Here is an 18,638-nt window from a genome sequence, read left to right on the forward strand (position 1 = left end):
AAGCGAGAAAACCATGGGTAACAGACACAACACTACAAGCAATAAAAAAAGAAGAGAAGAAAAACAAAAGGGAGATAGGAACAAACTAAGAATTATGAATGCAACAGTACAACAGTTTGTTCGGAAACTTAAAGAAAATTACTGCAATGACACTTTATCACAATAAAAATAACATAATTCAAGACCAGGAGGGAATAAAAAGACATTGGATACAATACACAGAAGAATTATGCAAAAGAGATGACAAAATGAAGGACTCATGGGATGAAGAGCCATATGAAGATGAACCCCAAATTCTAAAAAGTGAGGTGGAAACTGAAATAAGAGAAATAGCGAAAAACAAATCACCAAATCAACTGAACTTCTTCAGTCCACAAACTCTAGTGCTAACCAACATATGTCAATGGATATGGAAAACAAAATGATGGCCAACAGATTGGAAGTGATCAATATACATCCCCATCCACAAAAAGGGAGACAAAAGAGACTGCAGCATCAATAGGACCATAGCACTGATCTCCCATGCAAGCAAAATCTTGCTCAAAATTCTGCAACATAGACTCCAACCATACATGGAGAGAGAAAATCCAGAGGCCCAAGCCAGGTTCAGGAAAGGAAGAGGTGCTAGGGACCACACTGCAAACATATGGTGGCTAATGGAGCGTACCAGGGAATTCCAAAAGAAAATCAGCATGTGCATTATTATAGACTATAGCAAAGCCTTTGACTGCATAGATCATGAAAGACTATGGTACACACTTATAGACTCCCTTCCTATCTCCCTTTTGTTTTTCTTCTCTTCTTATAGAATACTAACACATCTGATAATCTTGTTGAGGAATCTGTACTCAGAACAAGAGGCCACTGTCAGAACAGAACAGTTGGCAAAGGGGTCAGACAACGCTGTATCCTTTCACCCTATCTGTTCAACTTATATTCAGAATATATTATAAGAAAAGCAGGCTTGGACACAGAAAAAGGAGTGAAAATAGAAGGAAGGAATATCAACAATCTAAGATATGCAGATGACACCATAGTACTAGCAGAAAACCTCACAGACCTGGAACACCTACTAAGGAAGATCAAAAAGTAAAGTGCAAACAAAAATAATGACCACTGAGAACCTTTACAAATTCAACCTATACAATGAAGAAATAGAAACAGTAAAAGAATTCCCATACCTGGGATCAAACATTGACAGAAATGGGAACTGAAGTCAGGAAATCAGAAGAAGATTAAGGACGGGGAGGGTGGCTATGAAAGAACTAAAAAAGATTCTAAAATGCAAAGATATACATTTGAGCACAAAAGTTAAAATAATACAAGCCATCATATTCCCTTTTACCATGTATGGATGTGAGAGTGGGATAGTTAAGAAAGATGATAGGAAGAAAATAAATTCATTTGAGATGTGGTGCTGGAGAAGAGGGCTGAGGATCCCACAGACAGCCAAAAGGATAAACAAATAGGTCCTAGAGAAGATCAAACCGGAAATCTCCCTGGAAGCCAAGATGACCAAACTGAGGCTGTCGTACTTTGGATACATCACGAGAAGGAAGGACTCACTGGAAAAGACAACAGGTGGAGGTAAAGTAGGAAGAGAGGTGGAGGTAAAGTAGGAAGAGAGGAAGGATGCATGCTAGATGGATGGACTTGATTAAGGAGGTCACAAGTATGGGGTTGCAGGAATTAAGCAGAGCATTGGAGGACGGAGAGTCTTGAAGATGTCTCATCCATAGGGAAGCCATGAATTGAAATCGAGGGCAGTTAATAACAACAAGACACCTTTGTAAACCATACATAGGTCATCTGAGATTTAAAGCAGTTGGAATACACATTATACTATTTTCATTGATACACTGAGTGCATTTGGAACTATCTATAAACAGCAAAGCAAATCTGAAAACATCAGACTCTTCAGTGCACATTCAAATATTTACATTGTTTTGCACTTTCCATTTACAGCTCTGTTACTGTTGATCAATATGCATTCTTCATAGTAACACAACAGATTTGGAGATAATTTAGATTCAATGTTATTCACTTCAGTTGGGGGATTCCTTTTCATTTTACATGCTATTTTATTAGCTTCATACTTTCACTTACAGAATATATATGACAGACTTTTTACTATTGTTATTAAATGTTTATAACTGCTCTTACTATTGTTGTTTATCGCAGAGGAAGAAGGTAACATAACTCAAGTCTCTTGATCCATAGAAAAAACCAGACTGGCTTTGTAGGTTTAATTCTTAACTAGGAACTTTGAAATTAATGTTTCCTGGAAAACATTTAATAAAGCAAGAGGCAATGATGTCTACTTCATGGACATAGGCCATAGTATTCTGGCATCCCTTACTTTGTCTGGAACAAAGTACGTTAAAATGTCCAGGAATAAGGCAAAAATGGATTATTTGTGTCTCTCCAGATGATTCCCAAGTCTTATCACCACCCGCATAATGTAAGCAGTTCTGGCTTGGGTTTATGGGAGTTGGAGTCAAATCACATCTGGCAGGACACAGATTGCCCACGGCTGGAATAAAGTTTCTTCCATGGAATAATGTTGGCTGGGATCTTGACCACCAATGCAAAATAGCTTTGAGAAAATTCCTAAGAGAATAGGCTGGACAGGGACACATATTTCTCTAAGTTCAATTGACCCTTCAACCAATCAATCTGTTTCAGGATAAGGAATGGAGAAGGCAAAAGAAGTTTAGCAAAATAAGCTGCTCTCTCCCCTTCCTTTCCTTCTCAGTTCCCTGCAGATCCCAAATGTCTATGCTCACTTAAAACTGCAAAACACCAGCTGCTTTAGGCAAAGGGGCTTGAAGAAAACAGGCAGCTACATTTTTTCAGAAGGAGCAGTGATTTGTTCTTGTCAGTTAAAACAAAAGAAACAAACCGTGCTCAACCTGTGACATCTTACAAGGTGTCTGAGGATGTGTGCAAAATGTGTTTTCTTGCTTGACATCACGGAAGTCATGCCACTGACTGAACCTGGACCATTATCTTCACCATGTTACTGGTGAACTTCAGACAGAAAATGCCACACATGCTTTGCTCCTTCTATTCCTGTCTGGATTTTGTTTATTTATGGATCCATGACATGAGAGAAAGGGGGGGGGGGGCTATTAAAATATTTGTGTCATATGCAGTGCCAGCAAGTATGCATTAATGTGGGATGAGCTGGGAACTGGAGGGTGGGGGATGGTTTATTTCAGAGATGTTTATGTTTCTCATTGTGCAGGAAAACCATGTTTGCACACCATACAGAGGAAATGTGCTATTATTTCTTATTTGTGAAATTTATATCCCTCTCTTTCTTCACAGAAGTGCTCTCATGCTGGCTTACCAAAAAAAAAAAAAAAAAGAAAAAAGAAAAAAGAAAGTAAAAAGGATACAGTTAGTCACAAAAATTAAGAAAGAAGCAGAATGAACTGGATTTATAATGCACAAAAATACTCAATAAAATGTACATGACACTTTAAAAGGTTCAAAGAGAGAGAATGAGAAAGTCTTACCAGGAACCCAAATTGGAGGAAAAGGGACAGAATTATGGGTCTTAACTGCATAGTTCTGCCTTGAGTGCAGTTCCCTCCATCAGCAAATTGTAAGCTAGGGATGGATGTAGGAAGGTTCAGACCTTTGCCACACCGTTGCAGTTCCAGCCTGGTTTGAAGGCCCCACATCTGCAATTTGCGTTTGAAGAAAGGTCCCATTAAAAAAAAAAGAGGTTTTTGCAATGAAATTACAGTTGCAGAACTGCACCAGGGGAGCTGGCATCAAATAATTTCAAACCACTTGGGTCTCAGGCTGCATCAGGCAGCCTATATTGGCAGTTTGTGAAAACAACACTGTATTAGAACAACTACATTTAGGCAGAACTATGTGGTTATGGTCCTGTGTAGTTTGACCCTGAGAGAAGGCAGACACCAGTTGAGCATCACTGGTGAAACTATTCTAAAGCCTCTCTCCTCAAGATCCCATTATGGTGGGCTAGGATTTAGCACCTTAGATAGCTTCTCTAAATTTTGGAGCAATACTTGGAGAAGATGCCTCCCTTCAGTGACACGGAAGCCACTAAATACCACTGTTTTTATAGTAAACCCAAGGGAATTAAAACAGGACTTGGACATGATGCTGTTTCAGTAAAGGTGAGATGTTTCCCTAAATACTTTTTGAACAAACAGCAATCTCTGAACCATTTTCAAAAACAGCCCTGTGAACAGTACATTGGAGGTTATCTGGGCATGGACCAATGTGGTCTAATGGAAATCACTGGAAGACCATTGTTACAAGGTTTAGGTGACATGTAATTTTTCAATTATATCTGCTCCTTAGCATATTTCTCCCAAACCTTTGTGCTTTTACACTTTAGTCGGCTTTGTGTGTTACATTGGCAGTTGAGCATGTTTATTCTTGATCCAGTCTTAGCATGAAGGGAGCAAACATCTGCAAGGCTGCATCCAAAATGGTAAGAGCAGAGATGGTAATTCCATTATCTATTTTTTAAATGGGTAGACAAAACACAGGTATAATTTGCAGCATAGGACTGAGGTGATTTAGGGGACTGAGACAGTAGCACATAATCCAATATGGCTTTGCCTATATAAGCTCCTGAAGAATTGTCCAAATGTCACTCAATGCAGACCAGGATGGCCAGTGTGGGTACTGCCCATCTCTGGGTGGCATGAATGCTGTGTCCTTTAGGGCTCTCAGTGACAGACAGGAGAGAGTAAGTCTGCTTGTTAGGATTTATAGCTTTCACACTTACATATTTATTTTAGGGATGTATATCCCCCCTTTCTCCCAAAATAGGATTCATGGTGGCTTACTGACACAGCCTGCTGTGTCAATATAGTTTTAAACCTTTCCCACAGGTTTGTTCCAAATCCAAAAGTACTTCTTGCCTTTGACAAAACATGGTCAGACTGTCTAGGTTTTGGAGTTTATATAAATTTTACTTTAGCTCATGTCAATCCTTATGAACCTGCTGAATGGTTGTGGAAGAGGCTAATTGTTAGCATCCTCAACTTTCCCATGCCTAGGACTGATTTAAGACATTTGGCTGTCTGAGAAAAAGGATCAGAAGGTCTCCTTCTCACCCTTCTAAGATGACAGGAATTACAGTTAACTCTTATTCAGAAAGTGGCAACAAAATAGAAACCAATGAACATTTGCTCCTCTCATTGTTTTCCAGGAGTTAATTATATTAGCGTGAGGATCACCACTCAACACACACGTTTTACAGTACTCTTGCAAATCCCTCCAAGGGCCCAAACAGACAGGCCAAAATAAAGCTGCTTTGGGTCACTTTGGAGGTATGCTGTTTAAATGATACATGCATCTTAAGAGGCCAGAAGCGGTACCTAAGTCCTAAAGGCTGGAGTGCAGCTTTGGCACAGCTTCTGGCCTCTTAAGATGCATGTATCATTTAAACAGCATACCTCCAAAGTGACCCAAAGCAGCTTTTTTGGGCCTGTCTGTTTGGGTCCTAAGTTACCTAAACATCTCAAAATGTACTGCTTTCTCTTGCCACATACATGAGATAACTTGACATGGAGGATTCTTCTAAACCGATCCCAGAGTTTAAATTGTAAGTAGTTTGTAAGGCAAACTTTCCACAGACAGGGACCCACCACGGGGAATTCCTTATTTTTGCTTCAGATGGTCATAGGGCCAGGGGAAGGTGATCTCATTTAGAGATTATTACACGGAGGGCTTCATCCTGAAGACAGCAGTCCTTGCCAAGTGTCCAAAGGTGTTTAGGTCTTTATCAGTCAGCAGCAGCACCATGAATTGCACCTAGAAATCATGCTCTGAAAATATGGTAATAAGTGTCATTCATCTGCTCCCAGTCAGTAACCAAGTTGCTCCATTTTGGATCAATTCAATTTCTGATGAATATTCATTCATATACAGTCGCCCCTCCTTTTTTGTGGGACATCCATTCTGGACCCACTCGTGAAAATAGAGTTTCACATATATTCAAGCCCCATTGGCTTGAAAATAGGTGCAGGCACATGGGGCATGCAGGCGTGCACCACGGGTGCAGATCCCATTCATTCTCCCTTCATTTGTCCTTTGCACATAAATGAGGGTTGCCAGTCCGAAGACCATGAGAACAGAGGGAGGACTGTAATTCTTTTTTATTTATCTCATACTTATTTCTCTAAAATAAATCAGAGTAATGTTGGAAAATAGCTGTCACTTAAATAAAGCCAAGCAAGGAATATATATATGCAAAACTTAGACTGGAAGTTTTGACTGAGACCATGAGTCCAAAGAGGATAACAAGTGCGTTGAACACTCACAATTTAGTCAATTGTAGAATATATCTTGAGTGCATAAAAGTGTATCATTTCTGCTGTAAGTCTATACAATACTTCTACAATTGCTATGCATTACGTTGTGTTATGGCATTCTGAAATATCTTCAGGATAATGAGCATGGTATAAAACCAGATTCATGTCTGTTCAGGTTTATCTATATTAGCATAATTCTCTGTGACATCCTATTATAATCTCTTCCTTCAGCAGAAACATTTGCTTTTTCAAACCAGCTTCACAGTAGTTACAAAATGAGTGATCTGAAATGTTCACGGAGTTGATGGCCCTTATATTCCTTCTGCAAACTTGAATTTCTAGGTGCCAAGAGTCCACCCAGAGAATAAGCTGGGCAGATCAGAACACAAATACATGTTCCAGCAAAAATGATAGGTAGCTGGCAAAAACCCTAGGAAACAAGATCTTCTAAGTCTGGAGGTTTTAATACTCACTACCTGCTTTCACACTTGAGTAACACATATATTTTTATTTGCATGCATACTTTTATTGTGCTAGGGACATTATGAAGTTGCGTGATTGTCACTTGCTATCTGATGTTCTTTTTGTTGCCTGTTTTACTGAGCCATTTCCTGTATTGCTATGTGTTTTATTTGTATTATCCTATCATTTCTTAGATTGTACGCGATAGGTAGGTTTACTCTTTTATATTTGTTGTTTTTATGTACAGTGCTGTGCAAATCTACAGCTTTATATAAATAATAATAATAATAATAATAATAATAATAATCTGTTTAATAAGTACTCTATCACTTGTAGTAGGAAGTGTCTGTCCCTCCAGATGTTATTGAACCACAATTCCCATCAGACCTATCCACTATAGCCAATGGTGAGCATTGAAGACAGCAGGAGTTCAGCAATATCTGGGGGACTGCACAATTCCCACCGGTGATGTAACCCAGCACAAAAACATTCATATGCCCTCTTCAGGATTGATTCTTCATGTGTAGAAAGAAGGGGAAGGAGGCTGCTTTTCCTGGCCTTACCCCAGTAGCACGCTTCTACACAAGCCTTGCCCCCTATGTTTGTGTGCTTTGTCTGGATGTGTGCAAATGGGTACTTATTTGCAAGTTGAACACACATCAGTTGCTTCTGCAGATATCTATTTGCAATGCATGGATGTTGGCAGTAGGGTTAGTTCAGTGTAGGATGAATATGTGTCAATTCCCCCATTCTTCCATGTGTTAACCTTGTGATCCTGTATGAATTTTAAGACCTTGAGAGAGGGTTTGCTCTCTGTCCCACTACCATCACAGGTGCATTTGGTGAGGACACAGGACAAAGCATTTTTACCCTACATTTAAAGATGGTGCGATCATGGGATTTTAATCTCTGGACTTTATGGTCTTGCGAGGGCCTTGTCTTTAGATGGTCATGTATATTATTATATTTGCATTTGACAACATGTGCTAAACCAGATTTTTTTTTCCTTCCACATTCCTTCCTTGAGGACACCATTTTCTTTTAACACTATATATGTTTGCAACATAGAAAAGTGTGCTGAATGGTCAGTAAATTATATTCTATTTTCTCCCATATTTGATAGCAGGCAACCACCAATTTCTGAGGAATGGATGGGAATGACATCAAGGAGCAAGACATTAGCTTGGGATCATTGCTAATCCTAGCCATTCTTCATTCTTGTTATTACGCATGACAACAGTAGTAGCCCTATTTCAAAACTAGTACTCAAGGGCCTGAGATAGACATCAATGTTCAGTTTCATTAGTCAGGCTCCAGTTGCTCTGGACAGGTAGTTACAGAATATATCAGTTGCATTTAGATCCAGTGTTGGGAAGGGATTGGACAAGTTTTTTCAACAGCAGTAAAAGTTTCCATAATACTGAACTGGGACTCATATCTAACCATTATTGCTAATAGAAAATAGAAGGGAAAGTATTATAATGATAGCCTGGGGTACTTTTTTGGTGATTATTGGTTTCCTGTCAATAACTGGGAGATAGTCTTGGATTCCACACAGTAGGAGGCTTGGCAGAGTCCCACCCTGGAGGATTTTTTTGGTGAGCAGTAACATTCATACTGTAATTAGATTTCACAACCTAAAGCTGCTCATATGTTGTAGATGTTTTCTCCCTCAGAGATGTATGAAGCAACAAATTAGCATTTGTATTGGTTATCCAGTTCAATGGGCTGTTTTATGTTCATTTAGTATGCTGCACATAAGAAATAGTCCAAACAATTTTAAACACATTCTGGGTGAGAAACAGATGCATTTTTAACGAAAGAGCCAATACACCCCTTAAGTGCTTCTCACTCTTTCACCACGCAGTCGAAAATAAAACCACACAGTATTTATTAGCTCTTTCTTAAGATAAGCATGTTTCAAAGAATTAAATCTTGTGTATTTTTGATCCCTCTTTGCCTCATTCAATACAAAATTCAGACTGGTAACATGACACTTTCTTCCCTCCCCCTGACTATCTACATTGCAGAGGAAGTATGCTGATAAAATGAAGGCTCTCAGTCCTGGGGTTTGAGCCAAGGAAATGGGATTATGTCAATGCATAATGTATTGCTGCAGATCTGCCATCCCACAACAATACATTTAGTGTCTTACGAACAAGAAGGAAATTACTCCTCCTGCTCTGTGAAGACCCCTGGACTATGGCCAAGAAACCTCTGTAGTGATATGAATGATAGAAGAGAGGTTGTGGTGCAATTACATTTCAGGTAGTTGAGGAGGAGGGAGGCAGGAGGGATTCCTCATTTATCTATACAATTGGTCACTGCTATGAAATATTCATAGTCAAAGCAAAGCAAAGAAAATGGCACCCTAAAGAAAACCAGTGACGTATAGCAGAATATAGGGTTTAGGCATGAGAAACTGAGCTTCAAACCATCATACTAACTGCCTTTAGAGTTTACCATCACTTAGTCTAGCTAGTGAAGCAGTTGGGCAATGCTTTCATCTCAAATCCACAACCCATGCTATGACTTGGATTTAATAGTACAAATGAATCGAACACCCCAGTCTTAACCATACTACTTGCCAAGTCTGATTCAAATGGTGAAAATGTCCCCAATACAATGTGATTTCGACAAGATGTTGATCAACTCAGGTTTAATACCAACACTTCATTTGGACTGGCTTGTGAACAAAAGGTCAAAGACAGCTGGTTTGCCATTGTGAAGATGGCAAACCCATCCTAGATTTTACTGCCACTCATCCTGCAGTTGCCAGGAGCTGAATGGGGAGTTCGGTCACTACTGGACCATAGTTGGGCATCAACAGAACTCCTATTCGGCTCAGAGCAGCTACAGCAGTAAAGGCTGGAGTGAATTTTCCACTCCTGTGGCAGTAGATCCACTGGCACCTGGGGATGGGAGTAACCCCCAATTTAGAAAAATGAAGAGAGAATTTGGATAAACTTCTCAATAATGGAAGGAAAATCACATATATGTGCTTGCTATATGACTGTGGCAATCTAGTACTTCGACCAGCAGTAAGGGAGCCAGTGTGGTGTAGTGGTTTGACTCTGGGGGACCAGAGTTCAAATCCCTGTTCAACTACTGAAACCTACTGGGCGACCTTGGACAATTTACACGCTCAGCCTAAGAAGAAGTCCATGGCAAATCTCCCCTGAATAGATATTGCCAAAAAACAAAACTAAAATTAAAGCTGGGGTACAAGGCATATAACAAAGCACATTGATATCTCTAAACAGTGGTGCTTTGCCAGCATGATATTCTGAATTCATTGACTTTAATGATTGTACTGCCAGAAGAGGCATTTTGATAACTAGATATCCAAGCCTGATGTAATATCACAGGTATGTATGGTCTTCCCATGGCTTATAACACCTACATTGTTGAAATAATGCAGTTTGATGCCACTTTAAGTGCTGTAGCACCATCCTATGGAATCCTGGGATTTGTAGTTTTATAATTTATATCCTTCTCTCCCAAAGGGTGCTGGTGACTCACAAAACTACAAATCTAAGGATTCTGTAAGATGGAGCCATAGCAGTTAAAAGTTGTGTCAAACTACAGTTGGCCCTCCTTATCCATGGATTTTTTACTCACTGATTCAAGCATCTACAGCTTGAAAATATTTTTTAAAAGTATGAATTCCAAATAGCAAACCTTGATTTTCTATTTTATATGAGGGACACCATTTAAGTATGCCACTGTATTTATTGAGACTTGACCATCCACAGATTTTGTTATCCACAGGAGGTTCTGGGACCAAATCCCAGTGGATACCAAGGACACACTTACATCATATCTACAGTGTAGATGCACCCCTAGTTTTACAGACTGATAGGCATTGAATATGATGATATTCTGGCAGATTGATGACACTGTTTGAGATCCTGCTTTGAGAGACATATGTCTATCATGTAGCTACATCTCCCAAGACTACCCCCCCCCCCCCCAACAACTCATCTTGTGAATAGTGCAATGGTCTCAATACAGCCGTGGGGTTGGGATGAGCGGAGATGCATCCAGCAATTTTCAACAGATGGAGCCTTCTACACAGACCTTTGAGGGTCTTGAAGATGCCATTCTTGCAGCCTTTCCAACTACAGGAAAATAGCTGGATGTGTTCCCACTCATCCCTAGGCTTTCTGAAAACACAGAAATGACTGTGGGCCTTTCCCAAATGTGTTTCTAATCACACAAACATTCTGCTATTAGATAAGGCAATTAACACAAGCAGGGACTGAAAGTTTAATTTCTTTCTGACTTCATAGCTCCCACCCAATCCCTGGTGTGTGTGTGAGAGAGAGGGGCGGGGAGAGAGGGAGGGAGAGAATGGCTCAAACTAGAACGGGCCCTTCCCTTATGTAGGCAATCCATTCCAGATCCCCCCACTTAAGGGGAAATCTGTGTATGCTCGCATCCCATTGCAAACAATGGGACACGTACTTGCGGCTTGGGGCAGCCTGCATGCCATTTCTTTATTTGTCACATGACTTCCACATAAGCTGGAAGCTGTGTATAGTGTGCCCGCATATGGTGTGGGTGCACTGTATAATACATTTGTTAAAGGTTTAAGCTGTCATGGGTCTCTTTTACTCAGATATCAAATCTGGTGAGTCCCATGGGGTACTTGCTGAAGCTGCAGTTTCCAAGGAAATTTATTCAATACCTAGGAGTTCATCCCTTTGCCTTCCCCACATGCACATCCAGAGGTCCATGCTTGTTTGGTACATGCAGGAGTTGCCAATATTCTTCCTCAGTGGCAGCTGCTGGTTCTAAGATCGGTGGTGAGATCCATCCACACTGTTATTAGTCACTCTTTTAAAGAAATTATCCAAGATGGACTTTGGACGGCTCCTTTATTTGTTGCTGTGTGCCTCCAAGTCATTTCTGACTCATGACAACCCTAAGGTGGGGTTTTCGGGGGCTGAGAATATGTGGGGAATCCATAGCTGAGTGGGGAATCCAACCCTAACCTCCAGAATCAGAGGAGATTATCACATGGAGGGTAGGGACAGTAGCCAATCAGATTGCTCCTGTCCTTATCCTGTCTCATTCACGTGATCAGGGGAAAGATTATCACACCCCGCATGCTTATCTCATTCTTCTCCTATCTGTGAAGTATAACGTGTCAGGGATGATGGGAGTCGTTGCTCTTCACCTCTGGCTCGAACTCACCACCTTGTTACGCACCAGCGCTGACCAGTTTTGGCCAGTGGTTAAAGCTTTGCTCTAAAGCAGCAGAGTTACAGAGAATAGGCTGAAGACCCTGACAAACTCTCCAAGCCTTCTCACTCTTGCTTCCACAGAAGTCTTCACACTTCTTCAGGATCCAGCTGGCTCTTGTATCTTCACCCAAGACACCAGACAACTCAGTAGTCTTATATAAAAGATCTACTTTATTCTACTATATACAGCTCCAATACAACAATACTCCTCCACAACTACTACTACCCACAAAACACATTGGGATTCATAGTCATTATTATAGCCATTGGAAAACACCACCCACTCTTGTCAGTTTCCACCCAGTGGGCGTGTACAACCATTTTCATTGGTTCTCTTGTTTCATCCCATGATTAATGATTTCATCATCTCACCTTGTCCACTTAACAACTCTCAGGTGTGTTCAATTATCCACTTTGCATTTCTGTCCTTGGCATTTAGGACTTGCTAATTCCATTACCTTTTACACCTGTCTGGCTTCTAATTGCTTCTGCTGAGTCACCCTGACTCTCACATACATGTTTTATTTCATTCACTGTATATCCCATGTTGCATTTTCCTTAACATAACGGACCCTTCATTTGGTATTAATGGGAGTTTATATTAATACCAAATGATGTGTCCATTACACTTCACAAATGGGAGAAGAATGGGATAACTGTGTGGGGTATGATAATCTTTCCCCCATTTGTGTGAATGAGATAGGATAAGGATGGGAGCAATCCACTTTGCTCCTGTCCTTACCCTTCATGTGATAACCTCCAGTGTCTAATGCTCAAACCACTGCACCATGCTGGCTCTACCGAACAAATTCACTGCCTCACTGACCTTGGAACCACTGTCTTCTAACTTTGAAAGAATTTCTTGTCATCAAAACCCTAAAGCTATGCTCCAGCAAACTCTTCACACCAGTCCTCAGTACTTGTTACACAGACATCCAAACAAACAAAGTGCCCAGCCATTACTGATTATTCCTTGTTCAACACTGAGGGAGAAATTATATGGAGGGAACAAGCTTTGTTCATATAAATGGCTGGTTTAACACACAGTGAACAAATAGAAGTAGAAATTGGCTGTGATAAATGCTTGCATTCAGTGTGGTTATTTATTATATCTTCCATTACATAAATTGGTTGCAGAATTATAACAAATGCTCTTTATTAATCTTACCTTCCCTGTGCTAGAGAATGACTTGAGGCAATTATCTACAGCATAGAACTCAATTCCATTATTGCTGATGGGCAAAGCAAAGCAGACACAAACTGAACCCTGCACAGACAGCTGAATTATCCTGCACTGGCTTTCCAATGCCCTCCTTTGACCCTTTTTGTCTTGATGTGATATATCACTGCTTTTTGGTCCAAAGTATTATCTCTTATATCAAGATATTTGATGCCTTCATATCAAGGGATCTACAGTTCTCATCTCTAGACACTGGAGACTGTTTTTATCTGTTTGACTATGTATTATGCATAGAGATGCTTGAGAATTTTCTTCAGTCTGCATTTTTAAGTAAGCTGACTTAATTTCCCATTCCCAAACCATTGAGTGGATCAGAATGCACTTTTCTGAGTTTTGCAATGCAGTTTGTGGCTCAAAAATGTATGGAAATCTATATTTTAAGAGGAAGTGAGTGCAATACCATGTATTTTAAGGAACATGCAAATTGCAAATTACTGTTCCATGCTATCTGTTTGTCTCTCTTTGAAAAATATTCAGTTTGGATAAAATGCAGACAATAGGCTTAGTCATGACCCAGCATGGCATAGTAATTTCAGTGTTGGACTAGGACACGAGAGACCAGGGTTTGAATTCCTCCTCAGCCATGGAAATCCAGTGGATGATCTTGGGAAAGTCATACACTCTCAGCCTTAGAGGAAGTGGCAAACCTCCTCTGAACACCAGATAAGGCCTTCAGAGTAGTATCCCCTATGCTCTGGAACTTTCTCATTAAGCAGGTTAGAATCACCTACTCATTGCTATCCTTCTATTATTAAGGAGTGGGAGATGTCTGCTTACAAAGATTCTTAAAGGGTTTGGAAATTCAGTTTGAAAGGAAAGGGCTTTTAAGAGGGTGCTGTATTGATTTAAACTGTACTATTTCTAATTGCCTTTTATCTCTCAAGTGTGTGCTTTAAATTGGTTTCATATTAATAGTTTAATTCTTTTGGTATGTTTTAACTGTCTTATAATTACAGTATTTCAGCTTGTTAGCCTCCTTCAGTCTCAGTTTAATGGAAAAGGTGTGGTATAAATAAAGATGATGATAATGGCGATAATGACAACAACAGAATTATGTTGTCCTGCCCATAATATCTTTATACTTCTTTAATAGCTGTTATATATTTACATTCAAATTTTATTTTATTTTATTACAGTTCAGGCATTGTATAATTTTTCAACATATAAAAGCAGTAAAAGGTGTTATATTTGATTAGTCAAGTGTTTAAAAATAGGGACAAATCATAGTTCAGTTATTAGCACAGTTTGCCTAGACTCTCTTCCGTACTGCTTATTTTATTGGAAAAGTTTGGAATTTAACATTGTTGTTCTGTGGTTTCCAGGACAGCATCCCAGGGGCTATAGAATAGAATGTCCACTCTAACAAGTGACAGAGCTCTGAATTTGGAGTAGCAGGTCTGATTCCCCCATCTTGCCCCTGCAAAAACATTCTCTTTCACCTTGAATGCAGGAGGAAGTAATATGACAAGATTAATGGTATATTGTGAAGCCCTCCCAGCCCCTCACCATGCCCCTCATGTGGAAGAAGGCATAGAACTGCTGGGACTGGCCTATATTACCTTGCCAGCCAAAATAAAAGAAAAGCCTGGAAGAAAGGAGCAATGGCAAAAACTCCCTCCTTCCCTGCCTTCTGTCCTGTTGGCCACCACCTAGCCTATCTTATGAAAGATCAGGGCCCTCACTCTTTTGAGCACTTCAATCTTGCCCTGCAAGTTGCTGGAACATTTGTAACAAAGCATGCTGCTCATGAAAAAAGAATTGCAAGAAGAGGAAGAAAATGAAAATGATTCAAACTATTCATTTATGCCAGGAATTCCCTCCCCTCCCCCAACTATTTCGTTATGTTGCATTGTATCTATTATATACTGTGTTGAGTCTGAAAAAAGTGAGGTAATGTTTTTGAAATGATATTGTGCAGAATTATGTACAATGCAATCTACATTGTCTCTTAGCTTCAGTACCTTGAAGCTCTGTGATTTCGTGCATAGGTGTGGGCTCCCCATCAATACGTATAGGAATCCTACGCTGGGGGAGTAACCAGTGGGGGTTTCTTCCAGACTTTAAAAGAACTAACTAAACTGCTGAACTTAGGCCCTGTCCAGACCGGCATGCCCAACTCCACCCCCCAGGGCGCCCTAACACCATGTGCTGCTTCAGATGGCGCACGACATCATGATGCACCTCTGGTGCTGTGTCCAGATGACACAGCTCCAAAGGGGCACCATATAGCCGCGCAGATGTGGGTATGGCACCCTTCCAAGAGTGCAAAAAGGAGCCACTTTTTGCGGCTCCTTTTTGTGTCCTCAGAAGGCCAGACTGAGGCCGTGGCATGAGGTTGCCGTGGCCCTGACCTAGCTGAAGAAGGGGCAGCTCAAGGCTGCCCCTTCAGGGCTGTTTGTACATCCCCTTAGTCTTGGAAAGTACTTCAGCATCTTGGATAGCTCCTTTAAAGTTCAGACCTTCCACCATTAGAAGGCAGTTGAGCCCAAGTAGTGCTCCTTCGCTCTGGTCTTAAGGAAAAGATGAGTGCACTTTATTTCAGCAGCACCTGCATTTGCTCCTTTGACCAAGCTGAGACCAGCTGCTTTTTAATTATTTAAATTTCTTCCCCATTCACTCATTTCCCCCAGTAAGCAACATCAACAGATTTTTTGTTACCCTCTCTTTTAAGGGCTAAAAAAAGAGAGGGAGAAACCACAATTGGTACCAATTGCATCACCTCTCCTTTTTTCAGCTTCTCTCCGGGGTGTGAATTTAATAGAGGGGGACACATTTGAGATGATTCAGTTTGGATCACCATCTGTAGGAATATCTGGCATTTATATTAAGCCAAGTGCACCATGCCCCAGTGTGATATGGGCATGTGGTGTAAAATAAGACAGAAATATGTAAGATTATCTGATAATGTTAAAAAGTAAAACTTAATGTTTATTGTTGCAAGAATGCTTTGGTAAGGTTAAAAATTAAAACTTATATTTACTGTTGCAAGAAATCCATCAGGGATAGAAAAACAGATAGACAACCAACTCTTACTTATACTTGGGGAGAAGAGTCCCAAATGCTGACTCCCACGTATGTGTGTTTGCCATCTTGACTCAGAGAACTTCAAGATGCTTCCTTCTCACACAAGGGTAATAAAACACTAAACTGACCTTTTGGAAAGAAGGGAGAAGTGACCTCTGTAGACAGAAAGCAGAAAGGGCTTGGGTTATATTGATCAAGAAACAAAGGTGAAAGAAGACATGCACTTCAGAGTTCCCTCTTTAGCTAAGTACTAAAAACATGTGTTGATGCCTCTTTGCTTCTAAAACTACCAGCTTACCTCAAAGCAGAAAGAAAGCTGAGCTACACATTCTGAATTTAAGTTGGTGTGCAATTTAATCCTGCAGCCTCATAATTTAGCAGAGCCACCAACATCCCAAGAGCTGTAAATGTACAGTCCTTCTTGCTATGACTCCATTAGTTTAATCCCAAGAAAGGAAGAACCCACAGTATCAAGATAACTGATCAATGTCAGTCACACATCTTATTGTGCCAGCACATGTGCCTATCCAGATGTTTGTAGTTAATATCCTGAAACCCTTTCTAATTACCAGTGCCAACACATCTCTTATTTTACATATATATAATGACATTTATATTCTAGATAGAGTGAGAAAATGTAGCGGCTTTGTGAAATGTCAGCATATGGAGAAAAGGATCATGAAAAAGGAGGAAGGAAGCAGAATCCTTTCTTATTCCCAAGCACTCAAATACTGACGTACTTTAATCTCTTGATTAGAATATATGAGAGATTTGAAAGTAGAGTGGTCATGACTGGAGGACAGAAATAGCAAAAGATAAAGAGAGAGGGATTGTCCCTCACTAAAGGAGGACAATCAGCTTGCCCTGTTCTTTAGGCTAGTGCCACAAGGGGCAAAGAGATAAGGACCAGAGCTGATGGTGATTCTTTCTCTGCAGGAACTTCTTTTTTTTGCCGAGAGATCAGATTTGCATAGATATTATGCACAGTTGCAGTAAGTGTCATTAGTAGGCCTTTGGTATTTAAGATAGGCTGCCATTGAAGGGGCATTAACTGATTGGGTGCAGTTTCTTTTAATTGGCAGAGGCCCATATTCTATATTGCATACTTAGTTATGTATGCATAACTAAGGCATTTATCATATATGCCCCGTTCTCACTGCGATCATGCTAGTAAGGGGAATGGGATACATAACATGTTTGCAAGAACTCCCTCTCACAAATCTTCACAATAGTGTGACTGGGGCTTTGGACTCTCTTCCACACTTCTCCCTGAACCCGCTTCCTTGCCCTATGCCCTACCCAGAGTGCCATTCATGGCTTTTTAAATTTTGGTTATTGTTGGGTTTTTTAAATGCAGTTCTGGAGGTATTCTAATATGTGTTTTTTAAGTTAAAAAATAAAGTTTTGTTTTTTTTAAATTGGGGAAAAATGCTTTAGAATAGTGAAGGGCAGGCAGAAGGAGAAAAGGAGGAGACACTGATACTATGTGCCTTCTCAGTACTAGAGGTGCCATGCAGAAAACCTATCACAGCTGAGCACTAATGGGACAGCAGTTCATTTGGGGGCTGATTGATAAGATTTTTCTGTCAATGACAAGATGTACTCAAAGCAACTATGAGATGCATGTTCTTGTCAGGTTTGGGAGGATGTACCAAGATAAATTACTTAGTTCAGTACAAACTGATACAGGATTATAGCCCTAGCCTTTCTAATTACCAGTGCAGACATATATCCTTTTATTTTACACATATATAATATTTATATTCTAGATAAAGTGAGAAAATAAAGTGGCTTTGTGAAATATTAAGTACAAGCTGATACAGGATTCCAACGCCAGCCTTCTAGCCACTGTACTAGTTTCAATAGGGGCAAATGTCATTTACTGTCGGCTCTCCATACCCATGGATACTGCATCCACAGATTCCATCATCCATGATTTGAAAATATTCCAAAAAGGCCCGACTTTCCTTTTCCATTTTATGTAAGGGATACCCTTTTACTATACCATTGCATGTAAGCTTGTTTTCTGCTGCTCCAGAGAACAGGACACGGAATAATAGATGCAAGCTCCAGGAAAAGGGATTCCACCTCAACATTAGGAGAAACTTCCTGGCAGTAAGGGCTGTTTGACAGTTAAACGCACTCCCTCGCAGTGTAGTGGAGTCTCCTTCTTTGGAGGTCTTTAAGAAGGGGCTGGATGGCCATCTGTTGGGGATGCTTTGATTGAGACTTCCTGCATGGCAGGGGGTTGTACTGGATGGCCCTTGAGGTCTCTTCCAACTCTACGATTCTATGAGTCTATGAATAGGACTTGAGCATCCACAGATATCCATAGGGGGTCTTGGAATTAAACCCTAG

The sequence above is a fragment of the Sceloporus occidentalis genome, unplaced genomic scaffold, assembly GCF_023333645.1.
Source record: "Sceloporus occidentalis isolate IW3139 unplaced genomic scaffold, rSceOcc1.0.p SCAF_1, whole genome shotgun sequence".
NCBI lineage: Eukaryota > Metazoa > Chordata > Lepidosauria > Squamata > Phrynosomatidae > Sceloporus > Sceloporus occidentalis.